This window comes from Macadamia integrifolia, chromosome 4 (assembly GCF_013358625.1).
Source record: "Macadamia integrifolia cultivar HAES 741 chromosome 4, SCU_Mint_v3, whole genome shotgun sequence".
Taxonomy (NCBI): domain Eukaryota; kingdom Viridiplantae; phylum Streptophyta; class Magnoliopsida; order Proteales; family Proteaceae; genus Macadamia; species Macadamia integrifolia.
The window spans coordinates 35,522,477-35,537,673 of record NC_056560.1 but is presented as its reverse complement, the minus strand read 5'-3'; the positions used below and the strand labels follow the sequence as shown (position 1 = coordinate 35,537,673).

The 15,197-nt window shown below is 40.8% G+C and overlaps 1 long non-coding RNA gene across 1 annotated transcript; it reads left to right on the top strand.

Moving 5' to 3' along the window:
• The first annotated feature begins 710 nt into the window (after positions 1–710).
• Positions 711–10,782, top strand: LOC122076063. Its single transcript, XR_006139421.1, has 3 exons — positions 711–822; positions 5,257–5,329; positions 10,676–10,782. It is a non-coding gene; the product is annotated as an uncharacterized LOC122076063 (long non-coding RNA).
• Positions 10,783–15,197: the final 4,415 nt, after the last annotated feature.

The following is a 15,197-nucleotide window of genomic DNA, read 5'->3' as shown; positions in this document are numbered from 1 at the left end:
GGGTTGGGGTGTAGGGATGTGGGCCCCACAAGAAAACCCAATATTCTTGTTCGGCTCGCCGTTTGGCAGCAAGGTATCCCACTAGTTTGCCCATTTTAACTCATTTGTTGTCCTACCTCTTGGGCTTGTGATTCTACTCAATGTAGGACTGGCCCCACTCCTTTTTGGATATTTTTATGCTCCTTCCTTGACCAATGAATTAGCCAAATTCTCTCTCTTACTACTATGCATAGGGATCCATAGCAGAGCAGCCTGCTTCTTATGCCAACTGGGCTATAACTGGGGTCAATTGCTTCCATTTTAGAGTGTTATAGGAGGAGTGAAGAAATCATGGGAAACAGTGATCAAAGACATGATCCCCCTGCTTATATGCAGGGTAAAAATGACATAAGGTAAAGATAAATAGATACCATCCATAAGTCATCATAATAAAACACCACATACTTAAGCATTAAAAACATAGAGTATAATATGTCTGACACATAGTGTTCCATAGCACAAAAGATAAAATAAAGTAAAGATCCAGCTCACAACTGGAAATTTAAAACAGAGTTTTTAGATTTAGGAAATTTATAATAGAAGGCATATGAAGAAGATATAGGCAGACTATTCTACCTCATCCTCAAGCAAAGCCAAGATTGTGTCCTGCTTCTTCTCTGTCTCATCCAAGCAAGCAAACACTCGAGCTCTAAAGTTCGAGAACTGGGCCTGAAGATCAGCCATGGTGATGAAGGCAGTGGAGGCTTCACTTCCCTATCCTTCTGCAGGTTGGCTAGGCTCAACTATTGTGCTCCTGGAAGCAGTGTCCGACGTCAAAATCAGGTGCATCTTCTTCACTATACTCAGGTCGATTTCTTAGGGATGGGATCGCTCATCTCTCCGGAGAAATCCACATCAAAGTAGTCTAGTATCTGGCATATCATCCTGCCATAGGGCAGGTTACCCTTCTGAAGCTTGCCTCCATTTACTACCATGTTCATCAGAATGACATATGGTAGGTTGATGCTCATAGTTTGGCAAATACAATATGTGAGGTAAGCATGAAATGGAGCAACTTCTTCCCGGTGACCTCCCTTGGGTAAAATGTTGTACTGGATTATGAGGTGGACAATCCTACCCAAATTTATGAGTTCTTTGGCTTTCATCTTGTGGATGTTCTCATAGTTCTTCATGATGCTAGAGTACACTGTGTCCACATCCATGAACTCATCTAAGATGGTCTTTGGGTGGTAGAATTTTAGAGTCCCATCCACAGAAATATCAAGGATATCCCCTAGAGTTTGGATATCCAACTCAATGTGAACCCCTTTCACTTAGGTATAAGCTTCAAAGCTTCTTCCATGCCACTCACTATGAGATTACAATAGAACATTCTCACAAGATGGGGGTAGCACTTGGTATCCAATTTTAGGATTTTCCCCCAACTTAGGGCATCAAAATGCTCTTCTATTGCATACATATTGAATGAAATGGTGTTGATATGCCTACCATGTTCGATTTGGCAAGGCACGTACATCTCCCAACACTCTCTAGCCATGGAAGAGGAGAACTACTTATCTTGGTTGGAGGAGCTTGAGGCCTTCCTCTTCCCTTTGTTGGCAATAGACCTGTTCCCTTTTGAGGGTCTTTGTGATGACATGAATAGAGGATAACGAGAGAATGAGAAAAATGAGGGATTATGTGGTGGAGGGTTGAGAGATTTGAGATATCTTAGGGATTGAAAGAGTTTTTGGCTAGGGTTTGGAGAGCGGAAGAGTTACAAGAAGGGTTTAGAAAAGTTGGGTTTTAAAAAAGTGGGAAATAAGGGCCAAAAATTGAGTTTTAAAACCCAAATAGCGCAAAAACCAACAGCGACGGTCAACCGGGCAGAGGCTAGGACTCTGGCGGTCGACTGACTGGAAGGGGTGGTCGACCAGCTGTCCTCTCGGGTAGGTTGGCCATCAACCGGTGGTCAAGGGTAGTTGACCGGTGCTCCACAAAAAAAAAATATTTGAAATTTATGCTAGTATTTTTGGTTGGTTTGAGGTGGGATTTTAGTAGACTTTTTGGTATATGAATATGCTTATATTTCCTCCAAATGGGTTGCAAATTCCAAGCTCTTTTCGCTAAGAGAAAAACTTTTCTTCACTTAGTGGTATAGTGAAGATATCTATGAGTTGCTTTTCAGTTTCGATGTGCTCAAGGGAGACATCACCATTTTGAATAGTATCTCATAGAAAGTAATGTCGAATGTCAATGTGCTTTGTCCTTGAGTGTAAGATAGGATTTTTACTCAAGTATATGGCACTGGTGTTATTGACCATTAGTGGACATAATTCGAACTTCATGCCAAGGTCTTGAAGTGTTTGCTTCATCCAAAGAATTTGGACACAACGTCTGCTAGCCGAGACATATTTGGCTTCGGTGGTAGATAAAGCTAGGAAATTTTTCTTCTTGCAGAACCAAGAAACAAGGCATGGGCCAAGAAAATGATAGGTTCCGTTGCTACTTTTTATATTAGTATGGCAGCCTGCAAAGTCAACATCTAAGAAACTGACTAAGTCAAAGGGTTGGATTTTTGGATACCATAATCCTCCATCACAAGTTCCTTTTAAATATTTAAAGATTATTTTAACAGATGTGAGGTGTGATTTCTTAGGATTGGCTAGGATTGGCTTGAAAATGGGCACATGTACATACACTGAACATGAGATCCGGTCTACTAGCCGTTAGATATAGGAGGCTTCCAATCATACCTCTGTATCTAGGAAGAAACTTAATTCTCCCATCATACTCATTCCAATCTTTTTACTAAAGCCAATACACATATTTTCATTAGTGGCTCCAAATATAATGTCATCCACATAAATCTGTACAATGAGTATATCATTTTTCTGATTCTTCACAAATAGTGTAGTATCAATCTTCCCTATTGAAAATCCATTTTGAATTAGAAAAGTACTCAATCTCTCATATCAAGCTCTTGGAGCTTGTTTGAGTACATAGAGGGCTTTCTCAAGTTTAAAAATGTAGTTTGGAAATTTTGGGGTTTCAAAACTAGGGGGTTGAGCTACATACACCTCTTATTGAATGTAACCATTTAAGAAGACGCTCTTTATATCCATTTGATACAATTTGAAGTTCTTATGGCATGCAAAGGCTAGTAGCATTATGATGGATTCAAATCTTACAACAAGAGCATATGTTTCATCATAGTCTATGCCCTCCTGCTGATTATATCCTTTAGCTACTAGTCTGGTTTTGTTTTTTATTATGTTTCCATCTTCATCCAGTTTGTTTCAAAAGACCCACTTGGCACCAATAATGGTGTGGTGATCAGGTTTTGGGATAAGTTATCAAACCTTATTCCTTTCAAACTGGTGAAGTTCTTCTTGAATAGCTACAATCTAGTCACTATCTTTTAAGGCTTCTTCTATGTTCTTATGTTCAATCTTTGAGATAAATGTAGTACGGTTGCATATCTCAAGAGACTTAGATCTGGTTTGAATTCCTTCATTCAAATTTCCTATTATTGTAATACCCTAAATCAAAAGTAGTTGAATGCCCAAGTGTCAGGACCCAGCTGGCATCAGGGCAATAGGCTCTCTATACAGCAGGAGAGAGAATGTAGAAGATCCAATGGCCATGTTAGGGGTATTAAATGGCAAGAAAATGAGTGGAACCAGTCCTATAATGGTGGATTCAAGAACCCAAAGGTTAGGACAACAAATGAGTTAAAAATGGGCAAACTGGCGGGATACCCTGTTGCTAACCGACCAGCCGGTTCTGCTAGCAGAATGCAAGAAAAATTGGTTTTTTGTGTGGGGCCCACATGCCTACATCCCCAAGCCTAGCACTCACCCACTATGTAGGGGTCCTCATGCTGACCAAACCTGACTTAATAGATCAGTGTATGGTGGGGTCTATCAATGGGAAATTAATTTAAATAATTTCTTATTTTAGAATTAGTTTCAAGAATTGATTTTGGGAATTAAATGATTCGGCCAAACAGACCCTAAGGTCTGTTTTGGCTGGGAATATAAAAATTTAGGGCGGCTGTTTCACCCTATTTTCTTGCTCCCCAATTCGGTGAACAGCGGTAGAAGAAGAGAAGAAGAGAAGAGCGCTGGAGTTGGGAACTGCTGCACCTATTCTGCAGCTTCTACTGTTGCTGCTGACCTATTACTGTCCAAGGCTGTAGATGATAGTGCCTGTAAGTGGAGATGCTGCCCAAGCTTGGGGCAAGCAGGATTGAGAGTGCAAGGTGCTGTCCAAGCCAAGATTCGGCTGTTACTGTCGAGCTGTTGCTGTACAAACATCTGAAGATCAGATATCATCTCTAATTTTATTGTACAGTAGTTGGAATTACATTAGAAAGGGTATTCAGCTGAAATACCAAGCATACACCACCTAGAATTGGGAAAATTTGGACTGCATACAAGGGAACTTGGTTGATTTCTGTTATAGAGAGTAAATTAACATGTAATTCCTGTTGTACTTGTGAACTCAAGGTAAGAAACCATTCTCTAATGGCTGTACAATAGGTAATTTTTAGATTGGGAATAGTTTCAGCCGAATTCCCAAGCATGCAGCCACCCAAAGAGGAAACCTCAGATTGCATGCATGTGAATTGGGCTGAATTCTTGGGCTGATTTTATTGTAGGGACCAATTTTATAATTAAAGCAGCTGTACATGTATTTTTAGTAGAAGTACAGACCATAAATTTATCCCTACAGCCACCCATAAATTGGGTTCGAGCTCAGGAGGTAAGGGAATAGATTCAGACCTAAACCTACCATCCCAGAGAAGAAAATTGGGTAATTCAATATGGAAGAATTTTAATTAATTAGTGTAATTGGTGATTTTGAGGGCTATAGAGGCCTTAGGGAACCTTCCCCATGCTGCCATGGTCAATACCCATCGGCCATGAGCAGCCCAAGCCAGGGAAACTGGCAGAACCACATATGGAAGTGCAGAAGTTTTTACAGATTCTCCACTGGTTGGGCAAGCGGCTAGCTGATTGTGTCCACCGGTTGGGTGTTTTTAAGCCCAGTCAGCCCCTATTTTGGTTGAATGGTACCCTACCTCTTGTGGCTTATGTTCTCTACCTACTTACCCAAATTAGCCCTATGAGTAGGGGTATTTCCGAGGTTTTAAATGAGATTGGGACATGTGCTGTTAAGAGTTGTTTTGGGTTCAGTAGTGAACCTATAATAAGTTAATTTAGATGTAGATAGGTGTTATAAATATTTAACAAATGATACACACTTGGTTAGGAACCTAAACAATTGGGCGAGGATACGAACTCGATTGCGGGGATCTCATTGTACCTATGATTTGGGCAACAAGGTGAGTGGATGTTTAACTTTATTTTACAGAGTGCTTTTGCATTCTTTTCTATTTTATGTGGATCATGCATATATGTACGAATTGTGACATTGTGTATGCATATTGTTATCTTGTGATTGTGATATAATTGAACTGCTACTCTTCCGTTATTTTTACTGCTAACTTGTGAGTATGGAAGGATGAGGCTGTGAAATGGCTCCAGATTGTAGAGGTAAGTGATTATGGTTCTGTGGATGAGGTCTACAATTGCAACTGTGGTATTGATGGTCTGGGGCATGATGCCACCGAGGTTCTTTCCATTATCATGGGCCCAGAGGTTAGTAGTACAGTTATGAGTTATGACAGTGGCTCTGACGGTCTAGGCCAAGGTATGGCCGAGGTGCGTTTCTGGTATCATGGGCCTAGAGGTCAGAGGATGTGCAAGGTATGATGTGCAATAAGTGGTAATGATTGTAAGATTGATGGTTTGAGGCATTGTGTAGCCGAGGTGTGTTTTCAATATTGTGGGCTCAGGGGTCGATTATAGTGATGACCACTGATGTATGATTGGATGATATGGATGTGATTGATGCATGTGGAATGCATATGGTTAAGATTCACAGACCCTAGTGCTACACTCCTTGCTAGTAAGGGTTAGGTATTGGCTAATCCCAAGAGATGGGACTCGGCACAGGGGATCAATGTATGAGATTCTCGGACTATGGTTGTATGCCCCACAACATGGGAGACCGATGTAGGAGATTTTAGGACTATAGTTGTCTACAGCATGGGTGATTGATATATGAGATTTGAGGACCATGGCTATAGGATGGGGTTACTCATTAGGGGTTTGCAGGGTGACTGATGTATGAGATTCTGGGACCTGCAGGCTCCTGACTTGCAACCAGCTTGTATCTCTGGGTGACTGATATGTGTGACTCTGGGACCAGGGATGCCACCTATGGTGCTATAGCACTAATACCCTATCTGGACTTAGTAATTGTTTGCTAGGTATTGGGTGAGCATCATCTAATTTGTTTGAGCATACATTGCATCATTTGCTTACGTGTGCTTCCATGTACACCTCTCATTGGGCTTGTGAAGCTCACCTCTCATTGATTACTGTTTTTAGATGGTGAAATCAGTGCTGAGGTAGGATTGGACTGTGGCAGTGGTTGTGAGGCTTGTGTCTGTAAGACACCAGGATACTGATGGACATCACTTCTACTATTTTAGATATTCCTTTTGATGTATATATTTATGGAATGTGTAGTAAGTAGTATTGAAACTTGTGGTTGTTTTCAGATATGAAAAGTGCATAATGTAATTTATCATTTTAGCATGTCACCAGTAATAATTATATGATTTTATTAGTGTACTGTGATTTTAGTTATGGTCTTGATGGCATTTGTGAAATTAAGATACTACATCTGTGATCTTGGAGGGTTAGGCTGACTGGGTTGAGAATCCAGCGCCGCATACCTTAGCCAATTTGAGGCAGGGTGTGACAATTATGTTTTCTAAAAGATGATTTCTATAGGAAATGATTTCCTTAGGTAATGTTTCCTCTTTTTCAACTGCCTTTTTTTGAGGTTTTTCAAATGTTATGTCATTCACTTTTTCTTTTATTTCATCAAGAACAACATCATCATCATCCATTAAAAGTTTATAAATATCTTTAGGTAAAAAGATTCATCAAATCTGACATTCATGGATTCTTCTACCATTAAAGATATTTTATTGAAGATCCTATATGCTCTATTATTGAGGGAATATCCTAAGAATATTTCTTCATCATATTTGGCATCAAACTTTTCATGATCGTCTTTAGTGTTTAGAATTAAACACTTACAACAAAACACCCTGATGTAATCTGCTTTCGGTGGTTTTTCAAAGTATAACTCATAGGGAGTTTTGGAAAGCATGGGTTTAAGAATAATTCTATTAAGCACATAACAAGCTGTATTTACAACTTCAACCCAAAAGTATTTTTGTAGGGAATACTCGTTGAGCATTGTTTTAGCAGTTTTCTGTAATGATCTATTTTCCTTTCAACAACCCCATTAGATTAAGGTGTCCTAGGAGTGGATAGGTTATGGTCTATGCCATACTTGTTGCAATATAAATCAAATTGATTTATATTGTCATCTCCTCTATGATCACTCCTTATGAAGGTTATTGTATAGCCCTTTTGATTTTGTAATCTTTTGCATAAGATTACAAACTCATCAAAGGCATCATTTTTATGTTTTAGAAAAACAGTCCATATGTATCTAGAATAGTCATCCACAATCACAAATGTATAAGATTTTTCATTTAAACTATATACATTGATAGGGCCAGACAAATCCAAATGTAGTAGTTCCAAGGGTCTAGATGAAGAAATGATGATCTTAGACTTATGGGATACTTTGGTTTGTTTGCCCTTCTGACAAGCATCATAAAAAGTATATTTATCATATTTGATCTTAGGAAGGTTCCTAACAAGATCCTTAGATGCCATAGGTTGGATTAGATTAACATTTACATGCCCAAGCCTTCTATGCCATAATGAAGACTCACTACGGTTAGATACCAAACAAGCATTGAAAGGACTTGTTTCCTCTAGCATGCAAACATAGATATTGTTTTTGCTAGTTCCTTTTAAAATCAAATCATTATTTGCATCCTTTATATAACAATGAGAAATATCAAAATCCAGTTTATAACCTATACCACATAGCTGACTAACACTAAGTAGTTTATAATTCAGATTTTTGTCATAATACACATTAGAGATAGAAATACCTCCCAGCTTTATCTTTCCAATTCTAGCTATCTTTCCTCAACTATCATCTCCAAAGGAAATCCATCCTCTGTTGTAGTCTCGTAGGATTGGGAACAACTTCTTATTGGATGTAATGTGTTTAGAACATCCACTATCAATAACCCATTCAACTTCTATCTTGTTCTTCAAGCATACCTACAACTGGAATTCAGTTATACATTGGTCCTCATAATCTCATAGGTCCGTCACTGTTAGTGTCAAATGTTCTATTGGGACCCAAGTGGTCTTGTGGCTTTTTGGTCCTTGAGTTTGTCTTTGGGATGACCTTGGGTTTCTTTGAGTCCTTTGAGCTCTATATGACTCATATGATCTTTGAGGTCCATAAGACCTTTGAGATCTATATGATCTTTGAGATTGGTAGTTCCCTTGAGGTCTGCAAGACTCTTGGGGATATGTTCTGTATTTTTTAAACTGTCTTGGCGATCTTTCAATGGAGTGTGCCCTTTGAGGTTGGAATTTTCTATATCTGGGCATTGGTCTTGATTCCTCTTAAGGTCTATATTACCTCCTTTGAGGAGTATAGTGTAGGCATGTCGGACCTTGGTTCTTTGTCTCTGATTTTGAAAGTTGAAGGTCTTCTCTTTCTTAGCATCCATAAATTAGTTTTCTTACAATATCCACATTTAACATAAGAGGTGGATGGTTGGTTTCCTTGGTCAATCCTTCTTGGGTTCTTAACTTGTTTTTCTTTTCTTCTAGATGAGTTTTTTCCATCATATCCCAATCCTTCCTTTTCATGAGGACCTTTGCGTTGAGTTCCAAGAGGGTTATCAAGATTTCTTTGTCCTTTAGTAAAGGTACAAATAGTGGTGGTTAACTTTGAGTTTTCTCCCACAAGTTAACTCACCCTGGAAGTTAGAGAACCCACTCTTTGATTTAGTGTGGCCACTTCCTTTTCCAACTTGCACTTATCTGCTTCTAGTTTTAGACTTTCTTCATATAAAGCCTCAAAGGCTTCCTGAAGTTCTTCATTCGTGTCATTAAGAGAGGAGTCATTTTGGATTTGTTGGCTTACCTCTTGATCTTTATCTCCAAGAGCCATCAACACCAGGTTGGTGACTTCTTATTTGGAGTCACTCTTCTCTTCTTCATCACTCGAATCTTATGTCACTGCATAGGCCTTCTTCTTTGACTTGAGAGGAAATTTGGTTCTGAAGTGTCCAGGTTTTCTGCATTCAAAACATACCACGTCCTTTTTGTCAGTAAAGACTTCTTTATTTTTAGATTTGGTTTTACCTTTTTCTCTGTAGGATTTGTCTCCATAGGACTTGATCTTATATGGTATTCTTCTCTTTTTCTTGAGTAATTTGTTGAACTTTCTCATGATGAGGGAGATCTCCTTCTCTATATCAAAGTCCTCATCATCGTTTTCATCGCTTACCTCTTTAGCTGGCTCAAAAGACTTCAGCTATTGTCTTTTCTTACTTCTTAGGATATTAGCCATTAGTTCTACCTTATGGGTCTAAAGAGATCACAATAGGTAGTCTAGGGATATCTTGGTCAAGTCTCTAGCTTCCTCAATATAGTTATCTTCTTAGGTCTCCATATTGTTGGTAATGATCTTAATATTTTTCTGACTTTTAAGCATTAGAGTAAGTTTTTCTTAAACTCTTAAGACTGTTCACAATGTCAGTAAAGCATGTAAACATTTCAAAAATAGTTTCATTTTTTTTCACTACAAAAGACTCATAATCTAAAACTAGTTGATCTACCTTTCTTTCATTTATCTCTTTTGTACCTTCTGTTGTGATAGGTCTCGGACCGGAGGTGGAAAGTACCACGGGGCTTTGGCTTGCGGCTGCCCATTGCGAAAGGGGAAGGATGACCCTATATGCTCATGTATTGCTTGCCAATCCAACTAGAGGGGATTTAGACCTTTCGATCCTAGACGGTAAGTGACCCGACACCCCACACATGAATCCCAGAATGCACCAAAACTGTCAGAAGACCATGACCACAACTTAGGGCAACTACCTGTGGGAGACCAATTGGTGGACAACAAGCAACTAAGACAGTTTGTTGTCTTGACCACCAAAAACATTGGGTCTATTTTCGCTGGCCATTTAGGCTACTGGTTGGGTTTCAATGCCCTTGGGCTCCACTACCCACATCGTGGACAACACCAGATGATTTCAAATGCTCCCCCACACCTTCCTTATGACGTGTACACCCTACAAACCAAGGGGGTTGGGTCCACGTGCCCTGAAAGTTGGATTAAGCTACTCGAATAGGACTAGGACCAGCCAAACAGGCCCTAAGGACCTAACTTACTTTATAAGTGGAAATGAGGAATTATTCCTCATTTCTCACTTTCACAAGAAGAATGCGGGAGAGGGGAAGGAGAGAAGAGAAAGAAAGAGAAAGGAGGGCGAAGAAGAAGGAGAAAGGGTTTGGACTCACACTTGCTCTTGGCTACACGCATCCTTGCAGAAATAATGATTTTCGTATGATTATTTAAATTGCTTAAATGATGATGATGTTCTATTACATGTTATATTTTGATGAAAATGATATGAGATGTATATTGATATATGTGGCAGGATCCGGTATGGCCGAGGTGGTACTAGTACTGTGATTGCTGCATGATTGTTGTATGTGTGAGACAAAATCCGATGTGGCTGAGGTGGTACCGGTACCATGATTGTCGTATGTTTGTTGCATTCATAAATTGATTATGTGCATTAGAGTTAGTTGTAGTCATAGATTACACTTTGTGGCCGATGTGTTACATATATCGTGTACTCCGGGACTGCATTTGGAAATGGATACGCTTCATGGTCGATGGGAATCCCAGTGTTGTATAGTCCATACTCAACTACTTTGCATACTAGATAGGTATATAGTCATAGGTTACACCTTGTGGCCGATGTGCTTCCAGTATCGTGTACCCCAGGACTATACTTGGAAATGGACCCTCTTCGTGGCCAATGGTGATACCGGTGTCGCGTGGTCCTTACTAACTGTATCATTATGAAGGCATGTAGGATATTATGGTTAGGTGACATTCCCCATGCTATGTTCCCTTGCCAACAGGGGGTAAGGTGTTAGATAATCCAATGGTGGTATGTTCAATGAACTTTCTTGGAATGCCACACCCATAGTACGATGTGATTATTGTCGGAGGTGGAAACTTGTGTTGTGTGATCGATGGTGTTATCGGTGCCATAATTTCCAGGAGGGGGTTATTAGGGGTTTACTCGGTGATCGATGGACACATATCGGGACCATTCAGCTCCTAATCAGGGCTAGTTTGTATCGTTGTGTAGTTGATGGCGGCTCCGAGACCAGGGATACAGCCTAATGTGCCATAGTAGCATTTATCAGACCTAGTTGTATTGTTAGGTGGATAATAAAATAAATGAATTGCATCACGAGCATCATGGACTATGTGTTTAATTCCTGAAATCATGCATCATGAATTATTTATGCGACAACCTTTGCTTGGTTGTGCATGAACCCCACCCCTCACTGAGCGAGTTAGAAAGCCCACCCCACGTGTATGCCCCCTTTTAGATGATGATGCAGGTATGGTTGTACCTATGGCATGTGACCTATTACCCTCTGGGTAAGAGTATGGTGTGAGTGACTGGTGGATACCAGAAGCGAAGGAGCACGATCAGGACTGTGCTTGTGACCACTGTGCTTATGCCACACCTTGAGAAGCACGATGCACTTTTGGTGATTTTGATACCGAATAATACTATTGGTATTCTTTTGGGCTTATGTATATATAAGTCATGATTATTGTAAATGAATAAACTTGGTTATGGATATCTACATTATCACTAGTTGTTCCCCATTTTACTTATGATTTTACTATTATTTGGTTTGTGTTGTGAGATTGTAAATCGTTAAGGTACTGTTATCAAAGATCTTAGTAGGTTCATAAGATGGGTAAGCATTTTACTCACACCACCGGTATTCCTATATGGTAAGTTGGATCTACTGGAAGTGGGGTGTGACATTGGCTATATCATAACCTATCACCGATTGAATACCTTTTCGTTCAAGGCACACTATAAAAAGGTTAGGGCTCTGAAGTTGTACTGAATGAGAACTAGATCTTTAGCAGTCCACTTTGACTCGTTTGGTACCTTCTTCCCTTCAACACCCTTGGTGATAATATATGATCCATTCTCTATAACTCTCCACACAAGAATATTATATCTACAAACAAATTCTTAAATCTACACTTTCAAAAGGAGAAATTTTGTCCATTGAAATAAGGGGGACTAGCGGCACTTATACCTTCTACTAGTCCTTGGGATGTGGCTATGGTCTTTGACTCACTTTAAGACAAAATAGTATTCAAAAGGTTGAGCTTCCGCTCTGATACCAATTGAAATAACCTAGATGGGGTGAATAGATTATGCTGGTGAAAATTTAAATCTTTTTTATTACTATCCCAAGTGTGATTGTGTAGACACCCAATTTTGTCACCCTCCTCTGGCTATGATGAAATATGGATCTTGGATGCGACTTCCGGCTTCCAACCAACAGAGATGCTGATGGAAACATTTCCCTACCCAAAACCCTTGGAATCCCCACGCCGGAGAGAGAAAGATCTAATTTTGACTTTTTTATATATGAAGGAATCTGGGAAAGATGACCATACAGATGGATAGTGCTCGGAAACATAATTCCAAAAATATATGAAACGTCAAAATTGGACCGACAGATCTCCCGCAATCATCTCTGAAAAAATACACTTTTTCGTACGTATGTCGGGCACATAGGCAGTCCGCTAGAAACCTGGAAAAATCCCCTACCTATCCCAAGCACCCTAAATTTCATCCCTTTCCTACCTAGATAACCCAGAAACACTCCCGAAACTAAAACCCTAGAAACCCCACATGGGAGGGAAGAGGGTCCAATTTTGAATTTTTATATACAGAGGAATCCGATCAGGATGATCATACGGATGGATAGTGCTCGAGAATACAATTCTAACAATATATGACATATCAAAATTGGACCAATGGATCTCCTGTGATCATCACCGAAAAAACTCATAATCGCACACACTGGCCAACAGGCCATCCCGCGGCCCTGCCTGCACCAAGCCATGCCCAGTAGACTTGCACCCCCACAGGCCATGACCCACGCCCCCTCTGTACATGACTTGTGCCCCCATGGGCCATTACTTGCGCCCCTGCAGGTCATGACCCGCGCCCCCTCCATACATGACCTATGCCCACGTAGGCCATGACCCGCACCCCCTTCATACATGACCCACGCCCCTGTAGGTAATGACTGTGCCCCCTCCGTACATGACTTTCTCCCCCGTAGGCCATGACCCGCACCCCCTCTGTACATAACCTGAGCCCCTGTAAGCCATAACCCGCACCCTCGCAGGCACGTGCCTGCGCATATGCCCTGTTGTTTGTGTGCAGGCCAATAGACCAGCTCGCACACATGCATGGGTTGGCTGCTGCCCATGCATGCCTGTGCTCACTGCCCATGCCCGTACCCCCTTTGCTAGCTGCTACCCATGCACCCCCATGCCAAGGTGCCATGTCATCCACCGCACACCCACATGCCATTACCCACGCACCATGCGCCGCACACTAATGACATCGCCCGCATTGCCTACTATCCTACATTGACCATGCCTCATGCAATTCGGCCTAGTCCCACGCACTGTCGTAAAAGGCTGGGATTGGTATTACCCTGACCCGGTGGGTGAAGAATTCCCTCTTCACCCACTTAAGCCCAAAAAGCCCCTTTTTTTTTTGCTAGTGATTCTCTCTCCCAAAAAACCCATCTTTTTCCCATTGGACAAAAACCCTCCCCACTCATTTTGGTCTGAGAACCCCTTTTTACCCATTGGATAAAACCCCTTTTTCCCACTTTAGTTAAAAATGCTCTTTCGTCTGTTGGATAAAGATATTCCCTCTTTCCCATTGGCTAGAAAAACCTATAAATACCCCCTTCCTTCGGATTTTACACACCAAAACCCCACCTCATGCCATAGTAGTAAAGCTCTGCCCTCTCTCCTCCCCTCCCCCTTTTGATTTTCTTTTGATCTATGGAGAGATCTTCGTTAAGATCCGAAATCTCATTCGGATCTTCGAAGTGTTCTTCGGGATCTTAAAGATCTTCAATCCAAGTTCTTAGTTAGATCTAGTTTTTTTGTCAAAAACAATATATTCTTGAGCCCCCTCCCTTGAGTGTTCTTGAGTGTTCTTGATCGTTCTTGAGATAGAAATCACCCCTTTGAGGTTCGAGTCTACGAAGAGATCTTTGTCAAGATTCGGAACTCTGTTCAGATCTTCAAAGTGTTCTTTGGGACTTTGCAGATCTTCAGTCTATTTCTAGGTCAATTCGTTTCTTTCCAAAAATAGTCATTCCTAGCGGAAGCCCTGTCCGAGTGCCCCTGGAATCTTTCTAGAAATAGCCATTCCCAATGGATGCTCTGTCGAAGTGCCACCCTAGCCTATCCCCAGTGGAAGCTCTGTCGAAGTGCCACCTCAGCCTATCCCTCCCTAGCCTATTTCCAGCGGAAGCTCTATCGAAGTGCCACCTCAGCCGAGCCCTCCCTTAGCCTATCCCCAGTGAAAGCTATGCTAAAGTGCCACCTCATCCTAAACCCAAAAATAGCCTTCCCTAGCCGAAGCTCTGTCCGAATCTAAATAGAAATAGCCTTCCCTAACTGAAGCTTTATCCAAATCTAAACCCAAAAGCAACCATTCCTAGTCAGAACCTCGTCCGAATACTATCACAATCAACATCTCTCAAGAAAGGAAGTTGGAGGTCAAGACCATCTTCTCCTAAGCCAAGAGAATTCGAAAGACAGTCCGAGCCCATACTAATCTGGGGCCCACCCCTCTTGACCCGAAACAGGGGTTAAGTTTAGGTACAATTTCTCAACCAACTTGTCATAATGTAGACTTTATATAGACCTTGTTTTAGTGTATATAGTAATTTGAATTCAATTAATGTATATATGTGTGATAACTTAGCCATGCATGTGGAATAGTAATAATTATAGAAAATATTCGTTCTCAAGCATCTAGTAGGAAGATCGGTTGAACCGAGCAGATTGGGTGTCTAAAACCTTTT